This window comes from Nerophis lumbriciformis, linkage group LG11 (genome assembly GCF_033978685.3).
Source record: "Nerophis lumbriciformis linkage group LG11, RoL_Nlum_v2.1, whole genome shotgun sequence".
Classification (NCBI taxonomy): Eukaryota; Metazoa; Chordata; class Actinopteri; order Syngnathiformes; family Syngnathidae; genus Nerophis; species Nerophis lumbriciformis.
The window spans coordinates 53,200,303-53,217,425 of record NC_084558.2 but is presented as its reverse complement, the minus strand read 5'-3'; positions in this window follow the sequence as shown (position 1 = coordinate 53,217,425).

Sequence of the window (17,123 nt, the reverse complement as noted above, 5' to 3'; positions counted from 1 at the left end):
AATCCATGTCTTTTTACGATTTTTTTTTTTTTTTTTTTTTTTTTGGAATATTTATGTAACCGAAGTTTATGCGTTTGAATATTGTGAACTAAAATGATGCTTACAATTTAATTGAATAAAAATGTGTGAGAAAAATTTGACTCAGTTTGTCAAATTAAAGTGTTTGAAATTCAGCGTAAAAAATAAATAAATATATATATATATATATATTTGTTGCTTCAAAATTTAAGACTCACTTCCGGTAAGCAGTCGAGCCAGTCTCAGAAGCAGCCAATGAGGTGGCAAGTGTGAAGTCACGTGACCCCGGTACTTGCAAAATATAAAGTTCTGAGACCTTTAAATCTTCCCTATTAGATTAATAAAGTTATTTGTTGTTGGTTGACACATAATTATTTATTTTTTCCTACATTTAAAACACTTACAGGTGCAAAGTATTCTTTCCACCGTCAAATGTTTAGATATTATGTTTATAAAAATGTTTTTCTTGTAGTGTGTATTGTATTTTTTATTTTTTTTTACGTATCTGAAATAAACCATTCAAAAATTATTAAGGTTAATCCATGTCTTTTTACGATTTTATTTTTTTAAATTTTTTTTTTGGAATATTTATGTAACCGAATTTTATGCGTTTGAATATTGTGAACTAAAATGATGCTTACAATTTAATTGAATAAAAATGTGTGAGAAAAATTTGACTTAGTTTGTCAAATTAAAGTGTGTAGAAATTCAGCGTAAAAAAAATAAATATATATATATATATATATATTTGTTGCTTCAAAATTTAAGACTCACTTCCGGTAAGCAGTCGAGCCAGTCTCAGAAGCAGCCAATGAGGTGGCAAGTGTGAAGTCACGTGACCCCGGTACTTGCAAAATATAAAGTTCTGAGACCTTTAAATCTTCCCTATTAGATTAATAAAGTTATTTGTTGTTGGTTGATACATAATTATTTATTTTTTTCCTACATTTAAAACACTTACAGGTGCAAAGTATTCTTTCCACCGTCAAATGTTTAGATATTATGTTTATAAAAATGTTTTTCTTGTAGTGTGTATTGTATTTTTTATTTTTTTTTACATATCTGAAATAAACCATTCAAAAATTATTAAGGTTAATCCATGTCTTTTTACGATTTTTTATTTATTTTTTTAATATTTATGTAACCGAATTTTATGCGCTTGAATATTGTGAACTAAAATGATGCTTACAATTTAATTGAATAAAAATGTGTGAGAAAAATTTGACTCAGTTTGTCAAATTAAAGTGTTTGAAATTCAGCGTAAAAAAAAAATATATATATATATATATATATATATATATATATATATATATATATATATATATATATATATATATATATATATATATATATATATTTGTTGCTTCAAAATTTAAGACTCACTTCCGGTAAGCAGTCGAGCCAGTCTCAGAAGCAGCCAATGAGATGTCAAGTGTGAAGTCACGTGACCCCGGTACTTGCAAAATATAAAGTTCTGAGACCTTTAAATCTTCCCTATTAGATTAATAAAGTTATTTGTTGTTGGTTGATACATAATTATTTATTTTTTCCTACATTTAAAACACTTACAGGTGCAAAGTATTCTTTCCACCGTCAAATGTTTAGATATTATGTTTATAAAAATGTTTTTCTTGTAGTGTGTATTGTATTTTTTTTTTTTACATTTCTGAAATAAACCATTCAAAAATTATTAAGGTTAATCCATGTCTTTTTACGATTTTTTTTTTTTTTTTTTTTTTTGGAATATTTATGTAACCGAATTTTATGCGTTTGAATATTGTGAACTAAAATGATGCTTACAATTTAATTGAATAAAAATGTGTGAGAAAATTTTGACTCAGTTTGTCGAATTAAAGTGTTTGAAATTCAGCGTAAAAAAAAAAAAAAAATATATATATATATATATATATATATATATATATATATATGTATGTGTGGGGAAAAAAATCACAAGACTATTTCATCTCTACAGGCCTGTTTCATGAGGGGGGGTACCCTCAATCATCAGGAGATTTTAATGGGAGCATTCGCATACCATGGTTTATATAGGGCACAGAGTGGGTGGGTACAGGCTGGCCTAGGGGCGTGGTGATTGGCTCATGTGTTACCTAGGAGGTGTTTCCGTCTGTGGCGGCATGTTGTTACAATTTCGCTGCGCTTGTTGAGGGATGACAGGTCTGGACGGTAAATAATAAACAGTTTCTGTTTCAAGCATAGGTTGCATCTTTTATTACCACTATTGTAAGGTGTGCTGGATGCAAGAATTTGCCATGTTATTGAATATTCAACATTATTGTCTTTGAGGTCCCAAATGTGTTTGCTGAGTTCTGTGGTATTTCGCAGGTTTTTGTTCCTGAAAGAAGCCTTGTGATTGTTCCATCTGGTTTTGAATTCTCCCTCGGTTAATCCTACATATGTGTCGGATGTGTTAATGTCCTTGCGTATTACCTTAGATTGGTAGACAACTGATGTTTGTAAGCACCCCCCGTTGAGAGGGCAATCAGGTTTCTTTCGACAGTTACAGTCTTTGTTGGTTTTGGAGTCGCTCTGTCTGGGGGCCGACGGCTCATTTGCAATTGTTTTGTTGTGGTTTGAGATGATTTGTCGTATATTGTTCATGCAGCTGTAGCTCAATTTAATGTTGTTCTTGTTGAATACTTTTCTTAGGGTGTTGTCTTTGGGAAAGTGTTTGTCAATCAGATTGAGGAATTTGTGTCCAATGTTCGTTGAGACGTTTTTGCTGTATGGGGGGTTGTACCAGATGATGTCGTTTCGTTTTCTGTTCTTTTTTGGCTGGTTTCCTGGCGTGGGTTCATAGGTGAGGGTGAAATTGTATCCGCTTTCATCAAGGGCTTTTTGGTACGGGGGGGTTGCTTGGTCAAATTCAGCTTTGCTAGATGACAGCATCGTCTAGCAAAGGAAACCAGCCAAAAAAGAACAGAAAACGAAACGACATCATTTGCCCTCTCAACGGGGGATGCTTACAAACATCAGTTGTCTACCAATCTAAGGTAATACGCAAGGACATTAACACATCCGACACATATGTAGGATTAACCGAGGGAGAATTCAAAACCAGATGGAACAATCACAAGGCTTCTTTCAGGAACAAAAACCTGCGAAATACCACAGAACTCAGCAAACACATTTGGGACCTCAAAGACAATAATGTTGAATATTCAATAACATGGCAAATTCTTGCATCCAGCACACCTTACAATAGTGGTAATAAAAGATGCAACCTATGCTTGAAAGAGAAACTGTTTATTATTTACCGTCCAGACCTGTCATCCCTCAACAAGCGCAGCGAAATTGTAACAACATGCCGCCACAGACGGAAACACCTCCTAGGTAACACATGAGCCAATCACCACGCCCCTAGGCCAGCCTGTACCCACCCACTCTGTGCCCTATATAATCCATGGTATGCGAATGCTCCCATTAAAATCTCCTGACGATTGAGGGTACCCCCCCTCATGAAACAGGCCTGTAGAGATGAAATAGTCTTGTGATTTTTTTCCCACACATACATATATATATATATATATATATATATATATATATTTGTTGCTTCAAAATTTAAGACTCACTTCCGGTAAGCACTCGAGCCAGTCTCAGAAGCAGCCAATGAGGTGTCAAGGGTGAAGTCACGTGACTCCGGTACTTGCAAACAGACCAACATATTAAACATTTCTGACACCTTTAAATATTCTCTGTTACAGATTAATAAAGTTATTTGTTGTTAATTGATATATAATTATTATTATTTATTTATTTTATTTTATTTTTCTTTGATATGCCTGAAACAGTGGCAGCTCATTTAACTTCCTTCATTTTATTTGATTTTTTTCCAAAAAACAATTTGAAATGTGGACTCGTCAGACCACAGAACACTTTTCCACTTTGCATCAGTCCATCTTAGACGAGCTCGGGCCCAGTGAAGCCAACGGCGTCTCTGGGTGTTGTTGATAAATGGCTCCTGGCTTTGCATAGTAGAGTTTTAACTTGCACGTACAGATGTAGCGACCAACTGTAGTTACTGACAGTGGGTTTTCTGAAGTGTTCCTGAGCCCATGTGGTGATATCCTTCACACGCTGATGTGGCTTTTTGATGCAGTACCGCCTGGGGGATCCAAGGTGCGTAATATAATGGCTTTTTTTTAAACATGTTGCATGCATCAAATTCAAAATGAGCTAATATTTTCAAACAATAACACATTTTACCAGTTTGAAAGTTAAATGAATGATAAATAAATAATAATATCTTGTCTTTGCAGTCTATTCAATTGAATAAAAGTTGAAAAGGATTTGTTGTATTCTCTTTTTATTGACCATTTACCCGTCGTGTAAATGGTAAGGTCAATCTGTACAGCCGATATGGGCATCTACCATCTACATGAAAAATGTGATTTGCCTGAGTAGCTGGACAGGACAAAATAAAAATAAAAAAGAAATTGGCTCACGTTGGCGTTTTACGGCTCTAAAAAGGGTAAAAAAGTAAAATGAGGGCAAACGGAACTCTGAGTTCTTACTCTGGATCATTTCTTATTGCATGTTCAGGTGCTGGCGTTCGTCTTGTGAAGCGATTTCGCAGCCTGGCCTCGCCGCTTCCACTTCCTCCAGCAAATGGAGAGAATCAGCCGGAGCAGGAAGGGGCTGGGCTGGTGCCAACAACTCACATGACTCGATATGTCAGTTCCACCAGACTCAAACTGCAGGTGACCACCATCTCCAAGTCTTCTTCTGGTTGACGTCAATGACATAGTGACACACTTTGATGGGGAAAAGAAAGCTAGTTCTTCATGGTGACGACTTTGTTCCAGCCCGACGGGACTTTCACTTCTGCAAAAAAGCGCGGTTACATAACAACGTCCCGCTTGTCGGATAGTCCAGCCAAATAGGAACATTTGCTGGAAGTTAAAGTAGCAATGATTGTCACACACACACTAGGTGTGGTGAAATGTGTCCTCTGCGTTTGACCCATCACCCTTGATCACCCCCCTGGGAGGTGAGGGGAGCAGTGAGCAGCAGCGGTGGCCGCGCCCGGGAATCATTTTTGGTGATTTAACCCCCAATTCCAAGCCTTGATGCTGAGTGCCAAGCAGGGAGGTAATGGCTCCCATTTTTATAGTCTTTGGTATGACTCGGCCGGGGTTTGAACTCACAACCTACCCATCTCAGGGCGGACACTCTAACCACTAGGCCACTGAGCAGGTGTTAGCAGCAGTTTTGCATCCTTTTAGAAGTCTTTGAGCAGCATTTTAGCAATCTTTTGGTAGCCTTTAAGTAGCCTTTTTGCAACCTTTTGCCAGACTTTATTTGAACATTTATGCATCCTTTTAGCAACCTTCTGGAGCCTTTAGGCAGCCTTTTAGCAGCATTTTAACAACCTTTTTGCAGCTTTTTAGCATCCTTTTAACAACCTTTTTGCAGCCTTTTAGCAGCCTTTTGCATCCTTTTAGCAGCATTTTAACAACCTTTTTGCAGCCTTTAAGCAGTCTTAGTGCATCATTTTTGCATCCTTTTAACAACCTTTTTACATCATTTTAGCAGCCTTTTTGCATCTTTTTAACAGTGTTTTAACAACCTTTTTACTCCCTTTAAGCAGCCTTTTGCATCCTTTTAGCATCCTTTTAACAACCTTTTTGCAGCATTTAAGCAGTCTTTTGCATTCTTTTAGCAGCCTTTTAACAACCTTTTTGCAGCCTTTAAGCAGCCTTTTAACAACCTTTTTACAGGCTTTTAGCAGCATTTTTGCATCCTTTTAGCAGCCTTAGTGCAGCATTTTTGCATCCTTTTGACAACCCTTTTACATTGTTTTATCAGCATTTTGGCAGCCTCTTAGCAGCCTTTTTGCATCTTTTTAGCAGCATTTTAACAACCTTTTTGCAGCCTTTAAGCAGCCTTAGTGCTTCATTTTTGCATTCTTTTAGCAGCCTTTTAGCAGCATTTTTGTATCATTTTAGCAGCCTTTTTGCATCCTTTTAACAACCTTTTTACATCCTTTTAGCAGGATTTTGGCATCCTTTTTGCAGCCTTTGAGCAGCCTTTTGCATCCTTTTAGCAGCATTTTAACAACCTTTGTGCAGCCTTTAAGCATCCTTTTGCATCCTTTTAGCAGCATTTTAACAACCTTTTTGCATCCTTTTAGCAGCCTTAGTGCAGCATTTTTGCATCCTTTTAGCAGCCTTAGTGCAGCATTTTTGCATCCTTTTGACAACCCTTTTACATTGTTTTATCAGCATTTTGGCATCCTTTTAGCAGCCTTTTTGCATCTTTTTAGCAGCATTTTAACAACCTTTTTGCAGCCTTTAAGCAGCCTTAGTGCTTCATTTTTGCATCCTTTTAGCAGCATTTTAGCAGCATTTTTGTATCCTTTTAGCAGCCTTTTTGCATCCTTTTAACAACCTTTTTACATCCTTTTATCAGCATTTTGGCATCCTTTTAGCAGCCTCTTAGCAGCCTTTTTGTATCCTTTTAGCAGCCTTTTTGCATCCTTTTAACAACCTTTTTACATCCTTTTAGCAGCATTTTGGCATCCTTTTAGCAGCCTCTTAGCAGCCTTTTTGCATCTTTTTAGCAGCATTTTAACAACCTTTTTGCAGCCTTTAAGCAGCCTTAATGCTTCATTTTTGCATCCTTTTAACAACCCTTTTACATCCTTTTAGCAGGATTTTTGCAGCCTTTTTGCAGCCTTTTTGCATCCTTTTAGCAGCTTTTTTGCATCCTTTTAACAACCTTTTTGCATCCTTTTAGCAGCTTTTTTGCATCCTTTTAGCAGCATTTTAACAACCTTTTTGCAGCCTTTAAGCAGCCTTAGTGCATCATTTTTGCATCCTTTTAACAACCTTTTTACATCCTTTTAGCAGCCTTTTAGCATCCTTTTAACAGCGTTTTAACAACCTTTTTACAGCCTTTAAGCAGCCTTTTGCATCCTATTAGTATCCTTTTAACAACCTTTTTGCAGCTTTTTGCATCCTTTTAGCAGCCTTTTGCATCCTTTTAGCAGCCTTTTAACAACCTTTTTGCAGCCTTTAAGCAGCCTTTTAACAACCTTTAAGCAGCCTTTTAGCAGCATTTTTGCATCCTTTTAGTCGCATTTTAACAACCTTTTATCAGCATTTTGGCATCCTTTTAGCAGCCTTTTTGCAGCCTTTTTGCATCTTTTTAGCAGCATTTAAACAACCTTTTTGCAGCCTTTAAGCAGCCTTAGTGCTTCATTTTTGCATCCTTTCAGCAGCCTTTTTGCATCCTTTTAACAACCTTTTACATCCTTTTAGCAGCATTTTGGCATCCTTTTAACAACCTTTTTACATCCTTTTAGCAGCCTTTTAGCAACATTTTTGTGTCCTTTTAGCAGCATTTTTGCATCCTTTTAACAACCTTTTTACATCCTTTTAGCAGGATTTTGGCATACTTTGAGCAGCCTTTTTGCATCCTTTTAGCAACCTTTTTGCATCCTTTTAGCAACCTTTTTGCATCCTTTTAGCAGCATTTTAACAACCTTTTTGCAGCCTTTTTGCATCTTTTTAGCAGCATTTAAACAACCTTTTTGCAGCCTTTAAGCAGCCTTAGTGCTTCATTTTTGCATCCTTTCAGCAGCCTTTTTGCATCCTTTTAACAACCTTTTTACATCCTTTTAGCAGCATTTTGGCATCCTTTTAACAACCTTTTTACATCCTTTTAGCAGCCTTTTAGCAACATTTTTGTGTCCTTTTAGCAGCATTTTTGCATCCTTTTAACAACCTTTTTACATCCTTTTAGCAGGATTTTGGCATCCTTTTAACAACCTTTTTACATCCTTTTAGCAGCCTTTTAGCAACATTTTTGTGTCCTTTTAGCAGCATTTTTGCATCCTTTTAACAACCTTTTTACATCCTTTTAGCAGGATTTTGGCATACTTTGAGCAGCCTTTTTGCATCCTTTTAGCAACCTTTTTGCATCCTTTTAGCAACCTTTTTGCATCCTTTTAGCAGCATTTTAACAACCTTTTTGCAGCCTTTAAGCAGCCTTAGTGCAGCATTTTTGCATCCTTTTAGCAATCTTTTTGCAGCCTTTTAGTTCAAAAGTAAAAGTTAAAGTAATCACACACACACTAGGTGTGGTGAAATGTGTCCTCTGCATTTGACCCATCACCCTTGTGAGGGGAGCAGTGAGCAGTAGCAGTGGCCGCGCCCGGTAATCATTTTCGGTGATTTAACCCCCAATTCCAAGCCTTGATGCTGAGTGCCAAGCAGGGAGGTAATGGCTCCCATTTTTATAGTCTTTGGTATGACTCGGCCGGGGTTTGAACTCACAACCTACCCATCTCAGGGCGGACACTCCAACCACTGAGCAGGTTGCTGAGAGTGTGTACTGCACACTCCACACCGACAGGGGGCGACGTGTTCCCGCATGGACACCCTGCGCGGGTCAAGTTGAGCACTTTTGCTGGCGTGCTGACGTGTTTGGCGAGGAGCTGGCGGCTGCTGTTGTCCTTCGAGAAAAAACTGCACTGATTTGATGTTTCCGACGGTTTTGATGAGACGTAGAAAAGGAGAGAGGAAGGACGTCCTTCCTGGTCTGGCATCCTGCCTTCTGCTGACAGCAGCTGTTTTGGTTTTTTCTTCTTTTTAAACCTGTTGCTCTTTGCAAAGCATTAGAATGACTAAACCACGCCAGAGTTTGCAGACAGCCATCGAGTTATTTCATGTTCACACTGAGAAACTTTGCAAATGATCATGAACTTAGAATTGAATGGCAGCAACACATTGCAAAAGAGGCATTTTGACCACCGTGTTACATGGCCTTTCCTTTTAACAACACTCAGTAAAAGGTTTGGGAACTGAGGAGATACATTTTTGAAGTGGAATTCTTTCCCATTCTTGCTTGATGTTGGACTACAGGCAGGCCAGTCTAGTACCCGCACTCTTTTACTATGAACCCACGCTGTTGTAACACGTGGCTTGGCATTGTCTTGCTGAAATAAGCAGGGGCGTCCATGATAACCGTATATGTTGCTCGAAAAGCTGTATGTACCTTTCAGCATTAATGGTGCCTTCACAGATGTGTAAGTTACCCATGTCTTGGGCACTAATACACCCCCATACCATCACACATGCTGACTTCTACACTTTCACCCTAGAACAGTCCGGATGGTTCTTTTCCGACATCCGCGGTTTCCAAAAACAATTAGAAATGTGGACTCGTCAAACCACAGAACACTTTTCCACTTTGCGTCAGTCCATCTTAGATGAGCTCAGGCCCACAGAACACTTTTCCACTTTGCATCAGTCCATCTTAGATGAGCTCAGGCCCAGCGAAGCCAGCGGCGTTTCTGGGTGTTGTTGATAAATGGCTTTTGCTTTTGCGTGGTAGAGTTTTAACTTGCACTTACAGATGTGGAGACCGACTGTAGTTACTGACAGTGGGTTTCTGAAGTGTTCCTGAGCCCATGTGGTGATATCCTTTACACACTGATGTCGCTTTTTGATGCGGTACCGCCCGAGGGATCGATTTCTCCAGATTCGGAGCGTAGATGGTGAAATCCCTCAATTCCTTGTTGAGAAATGTTGTTCTTAAACAATTTGCTCAGGCATTTGTTGACAAAGTGGTGACCCTCGCCCCCGTCCTTGTTTGGGAATGACTGAGCATTTCATGGAAGCTGCTTTTATACCCAATCATGGCACCCACCTGTTCCCAATTAGCCTGTTCACCTGTGGGATGTTCCAAAATAAGTCTTTGATGAGCATTCCTCAACTTTCTCACTCTTTTTTGCCACTTGTGCCAGCTTTTTTGAACCATGTTGCGGGCATCAAATTCCAAATTGGCATGACTTGGTCCTGGGTGTTTGCTTTTCCGGGATGCAACAGGAAAGTTGGCTCGGGCGAGACGGGAATGTAAGTACATTTTTATTTAAACACTATAACTACAAAACAAGGAAGTAAACAAAAGGCGCGAGAACAAACTATGAAACCAAAAAGACGATAAACATGGAACAAAAACTTACTTTGGCATGGGACATGAAGCAGGATCTAAGAGGATGAAGAGTGCGTAGAGCATAATTGTGGGGATGTCACCAGCAAGACAAACTGAAAACAATGAACTTAAATACTACAGACATGATTAACGAAAACAACGTTTAACAGTTCGGACGTTAAATATCTTGTCTTTGCAGTCTAATCAATTGAATATAAATCATACTTGCCAACCTTGAGACCTCCGATTTTGGGAGGTGGGGGGTGGGGGCGTGGTCGGGGGTGGGGCGGGGCGTGGTTGGGGGCGTGGTTAAGAGGGGAGGAGTATATTGACAGCTAGAATTCACCAAGTCAAGTATTTCATACATACATATATATATATATATATATATATATATATATATATATATATATATATATATATATATATATATATATATATATATATGTTTGTAAGCACCCCCCGTTGAGAGGGCAATCAGGTTTCTTTCGACAGTTGCAACCTTTGTTGGTTTTGGAGTCAGTATATATATATATATATATATATATATATATATATATATGTATATATATATATATATATATATATATATATATATATATATATATATGTTGGATTTTTTTTACATTATTAATTCATGAGTTAGTATTATTTGAATTTTTTGATTAACTAACTTAACTTTTTCGATATTTGAATTGTATTTTATTTCTATTTTGACTGCTTCTATTATATTAGATCAAGGCTGTCCAAACTTATCACACCAAGGTTGCATGCTGAAAAGTCAAGTATGCGGTGACCAATTTTATATTTTTCATTAAAAAAAACTTTTAAAACAGATATTATATATATTTAAAGACACACTTTGATGTTATTGGTGATGAGGTAAAATATTATTAATTATTAGTTTGACAATTTCATCTTTTTCTCATTACATTCCCCTTTTATGCTCTTTTTTTCTTACATTTGTTATGTTGTTTTCCCCCTGTAAAAATAGAAAAATAATACAAATAATAATAATAATAATATGATTATGTAAGTGCATAAGTTAGTGTGTCAAAAATGATGCCTGTATGAAAATATTAATGTTCAGTTACACATTTACAATATCTATTATTGTTGTTGTATTTTCTTTAAATTATTAATTCATAAATTAGTATTATTTTTATTTTTTGATTGACTAACACAACTTTTTTGATATTTTTATTTTAATTTATTTCTATTTTGACAGCTTCTAATATATTAGATCAAGGCTGTCCAAACTTATCACACCAAGGTTGCATGCTGAAAAGTCAAATATGCGGGGGCCAATTTTATATTTTTCATTTTTTTTTTAACTTTTAAAACAGATATGATATATATTTAAAGACACACGTTTATGTTATTGGTGATTAGGGAAAACATTATTAATTATTAGTTCGACAATTTTAGCTTTTTCTCATTACATTCCCCTTTTATGCTCTTTTTTTTTATTACATTTGCTACGTTGTTTTTCCCCCTGTAAAAATATAAATATAATAAAAATAATAATAATAATAATATGATTGTGTAACTGCATAAGTTAGTGTGTCAAAATGTATGCCTTTATGAAAATATTAATGTTCAGTTACACATTTAACAATGTTTATTATTGTTGTTGGATTTTTTTTACATTATTAATTCATGAATTATTTGTATTTTTATTTTAGGCTATAGTATGCTAATATAACTAATATAGACACTTACATCATGTGTTGTCTTCATTATAACACTTATATAAGACTTTTAAAGTCATTTTGATAGTAGGCTAATATAACTAATATAGACACTTACATCATGTGTTGTCTTCATTATAACACTTATATAAGACTTTTAATGTCATTTTGATAGTAGGCTAATATAACTAATATAGACACTTACATCATGTGTTGTCTTCATTACAACACTTATATAAGACTTTTAAAGTCATTTTGATAGTAGGCTAATATAGACACTTACATCATGTGTTGCCTTCATTATAACACTTATATAAGACTTTTAAAGTCATTTTGATAGTAGGCTAATATAGACACTTACATCATGTGTTGCCTTCATTATAACACTTATATAAGACTTTTAAAGTCATTTTGATAGTAGGCTAATATAGACACTTACATCATGTGTTGCCTTCATTATAACACTTATATAAGACTTTTAAAGTCATTTTGATAGTAGGCTAATATAGACACTTACATCATGTGTTGCCTTCATTATAACACTTATATAAGACTTTTAAAGTCATTTTGATAGTAGGCTAATATAGCCACTTACATCATGTGTTGTCTTCATTATAACACTTATATAAGACTTTTTAAAGTCATTTTGATAGTAGGCTATTATAACTAATATAGACACTTACATCATGTGTTGCCTTCATTGTAACACTTATATAAGACTTTTAAAGTCATTTTGATATTAGGCTAATATAGCCACTTACATCATGTGTTGTCTTCATTATAACACTTATATAAGACTTTTAAAGTCATTTTGATAGTAGGCTAATATAGACACTTACATCATGTGTTGTCTTCATTATAACACTTATATAAGACTTTTAAAGTCATTTTGATAGTAGGCTAATATAGCTAATATAGACACTTACATCATGTGTTGCCTTCATTATAACACTTGTATAAGACTTTTAAAGTCATTTTGATAGTAGGCTAATATAGACACTTACATCATGTGTTGTCTTCATTATAACACTTATTAAAGACCTTTAAAGTAATTTTGATAGTAGGCTAATATAACTAATACAGACACTTACATCATGTGTTGTCTTCATTATAACACTCATATAAGACTTTTAAAGTCATTTTGATAGTAGGTTAATATAACTAATATAGACACTTATGTCATGTGTTGTCTTCATTATAATACTTATATAAGACTTTTAAAGTCATTTTGATAGTAGGCTAATATAGACACTTACATCATGTGTTGCCTTCATTATAACACTTATATAAGACTTTTAAAGTCATTTTGATAGTAGGCTAATATAGACACTTACATCATGTGTTGCCTTCATTATAACACTTATATAAGACTTTTAAAGTCATTTTGATAGTAGGCTAATATAGACACTTACATCATGTGTTGCCTTCATTATAACACTTATATAAGACTTTTAAAGTCATTTTGATAGTAGGCTAATATAGACACTTACATCATGTGTTGCCTTCATTATAACACTTATATAAGACTTTTAAAGTCATTTTGATAGTAGGCTAATATAGCCACTTACATCATGTGTTGTCTTCATTATAACACTTATATAAGACTTTTTAAAGTCATTTTGATAGTAGGCTATTATAACTAATATAGACACTTACATCATGTGTTGCCTTCATTGTAACACTTATATAAGACTTTTAAAGTCATTTTGATATTAGGCTAATATAGCCACTTACATCATGTGTTGTCTTCATTATAACACTTATATAAGACTTTTAAAGTCATTTTGATAGTAGGCTAATATAGACACTTACATCATGTGTTGTCTTCATTATAACACTTATATAAGACTTTTAAAGTCATTTTGATAGTAGGCTAATATAGCTAATATAGACACTTACATCATGTGTTGCCTTCATTATAACACTTGTATAAGACTTTTAAAGTCATTTTGATAGTAGGCTAATATAGACACTTACATCATGTGTTGTCTTCATTATAACACTTATTAAAGACCTTTAAAGTAATTTTGATAGTAGGCTAATATAACTAATACAGACACTTACATCATGTGTTGTCTTCATTATAACACTCATATAAGACTTTTAAAGTCATTTTGATAGTAGGTTAATATAACTAATATAGACACTTATGTCATGTGTTGTCTTCATTATAATACTTATATAAGACTTTTAAAGTCATTTTGATAGTAGGCTAATATAGACACTTACATCATGTGTTGTCTTCATTATAACACTTATATAAGACTTTTAAAGTCATTTTGATAGTAGGCTAATATAGCTAATATAGACACTTACATCATGTGTTGCCTTCATTATAACACTTAAGACTTGTAAAGTCATTTTGATAGTAGGCTAATATAGACACTTACATCATGTGTTGTCTTCATTATAACACTTATTAAAGACCTTTAAAGTCATTTTGATAGTAGGCTAATATAACTAATACAGACACTTACATCATGTGTTGTCTTCATTATAACACTTATATAAGACTTTTTAAAGTAATTTTGATAGTAGGCTATTATAACTAATATAGACACTTACATCATGTGTTGTCTTCATTATAACACTTATATAAGACTTTTTAAAGTAATTTTGATAGTAGGCTATTATAACTAATATAGACACTTACATCATGTGTGTTCTTCATTATAACACTTATATAATACTTTTAAAGTCATATTGATAGTAGGCTAATATAACTAATATAGACACTTACATCATGTGTTGTCTTCATTATAACACTTATATAAGACTTTTAAAGTCATTTGGATAGTAGGCTAATATAGACACTTACATCATGTGTTGCCTTCATTATAACACTTATATAAGACTTTTAAAGTCATTTTGATAGTAGGCTAATATAGCTAATATAGACACTTACGTCATGTGTTGCCTTCATTATAACACTTATATAAGACTTTTAAAGTCATTTTGATAGTAGGCTAATATAGCCACTTACATCATGTGTTGCTTCATTATAACACTTATATACGTTTGTTGGGTACCAGTGCCAAAATATTGGTATTGGGACAACCCTACACCATACCATACCATACTAAATCACAAGTTGACTCAGGGTTATTGGGGGGGGAAAAACTACCTCAAAACATTGCCATTTTTTCCGCAACTTTTTGGAAATTCAGGCATTCTTGGGCGCAACTATCACACACACAAAAAACCCCAGCAAAATCCCGGAGGGCCTGAAAAGGAACAGACTGTATTGGACCGCGGGGGCTTCACGCTGCCCCCACCGAGCCAGAAAAAAACAGGAAGTCTTTCTAGTCAGGAGAAACATTGGCCAAGCACCTTGCCAGCTTCCTGAGCAAGCTTGGAGGAAACTGCAGAACCTCACAAAAGTTGTCGCATCAGCACATTCTTGTGAAGCCCCCCCCCCACTGCCACTGGAACCAACTCAGATACTGGGTAAGACTAAGACTAAGACCCCCCACTGCCACTGGAACCAGCTCAGATACTGGGTAAGACTAAGACTAAGACCCCCCACTGCCACTGGAACCAGCTCAGATACTTGGTAAGACTAAGACTAAGACCCCCCACTGCCACTGGAACCAGCTCAGATACTTGGTAAGAGGTAAAACTAAGACCCCCACTGCCACTGGAACCAGCTCAGATACTAGGTAAGACTAAGACTAAGACCCCCCACTGCCACTGGAACCAGCTCAGATACTTGGTAAGAGGTAAGACCCCCCCCACTGCCACTGGAACCAGCTCAGATACTAGGTAAGACTAAGACTAAGACCCCCCACTGCCACTGGAACCAGCTCAGATACTTGGTAAGAGGTAAGACCCCCCCACTGCCACTGGAACCAGTTCAGATACTTGGTAAGAGGTAAAACTAAGACCCCCCACTGCCACTGGAACCAGCTCAGATACTAGGTAAGACTAAGACTAAGACCCCCCACTGCCACTGGAACCAGCTCAGATACTTGGTAAGAGGTAAAACTAAGACCCCCCACTGCCACTGGAACCAGCTCAGATACTGGGTAAGACTAAGACCCCCCCACTGCCACTGGAACCAGCTCAGATACTTGGTAAGAGGTAAGACTAAGACCCCCCCACACTCTTAGCCTGCATTTCTGGCAACAGACTATAGACTTTTGCTCCTCCATTTGTGTGCAGCGGAGTTTAAAAGCTGATTGTCGTACGTCTTCATGCACACAAAAGTGTAAAAGTCCTTCTGCCAGAAATGCTCCGTCAGCACAAAAGGTCACATGACTCAGCAGTGGGAGTGTTGGGCAAGAGTCCGTGTGGGTGGGCCCTGGACCATGGGAGAGATACAGTGAGGTCTGTCGCCATCTGGTGGTCACACGTGGCGATGCATCAGAAGAGTTATTATTGCCATTGAAGAGTTATTATTGCCATTGAAGAGTTGTTATTGCCATTGAAGAGTTATTATTGCCATTGAAGAGTTATTATTGCCATTGAAGAGTTATTATTGCCATTGAAGTGTTATTATTGCCATTGAAGAGTTATTATTGCCACTGGAGAGTTATTATTGCCATTGGAGAGTTATTATTGCCTTTAGAGAGTTATTATTGCCATTGGAGAGTATTTATTATTGCCATTGGAGAGTTATCATTACCATTGAAGAGTTATTATTGCCATTGAAGAGTATTTATTATTGCCATTGAAGAGTTATTATTGCCATTTAAGAGTAACTATTATTGCCATTGAAGAGTTATTATTGCCATTGAAGAGTATTTATTATTGCCATTGGAGAGTTATTATTACCATTGAAGAGTTATTATTGCCATTGAAGAGTCATTATTACCATTGAAGAGTTATTATTGCCATTGAAGAGTTATTATTATTGCCATTGGAGAGTTATTATTGCCATTGAAGAGTTATTATTGCCATTGAAGAGTTATTATTGCCTTTAGACAGTTATTATTGCCATTGGAGAGTTATCATTACCATTGAAGAGTTATTATTGCCATTGAAGAGTATTTATTATTGCCATTGGAGAGTTATTATTGCCATTGAAGAGTTATTATTGCCATTTAAGAGTAACTATTATTGCCATTGAAGAGTTATTATTGCCATTGAAGAGTTATTATTGCCATTGAAAAGTTATTATTGCCATTGAAGAGTTTTTATTATTGCCATTGAAGAGTTATTATTGCCATTGAAAAGTTATTATTGCCATTGAAGAGTTATTATTGCCATTGGAGAGTTATTATTGCCATTGGAGAGTTATTATTGCCATTGGAGAGTTATTATTGCCATTGAAGAGTTATTATTGCCACTGGAGAGTTATTATTGCCATTGGAGAGTTATTATTGCCTTTAGAGAGTTATTATTGCCATTGGAGAGTATTTATTATTGCCATTGGAGAGTTATCATTACCATTGAAGAGTTATTATTGCCATTGAAGAGTATTTATTATTGCCATTGGAGAGTTATTATTGCCATTGA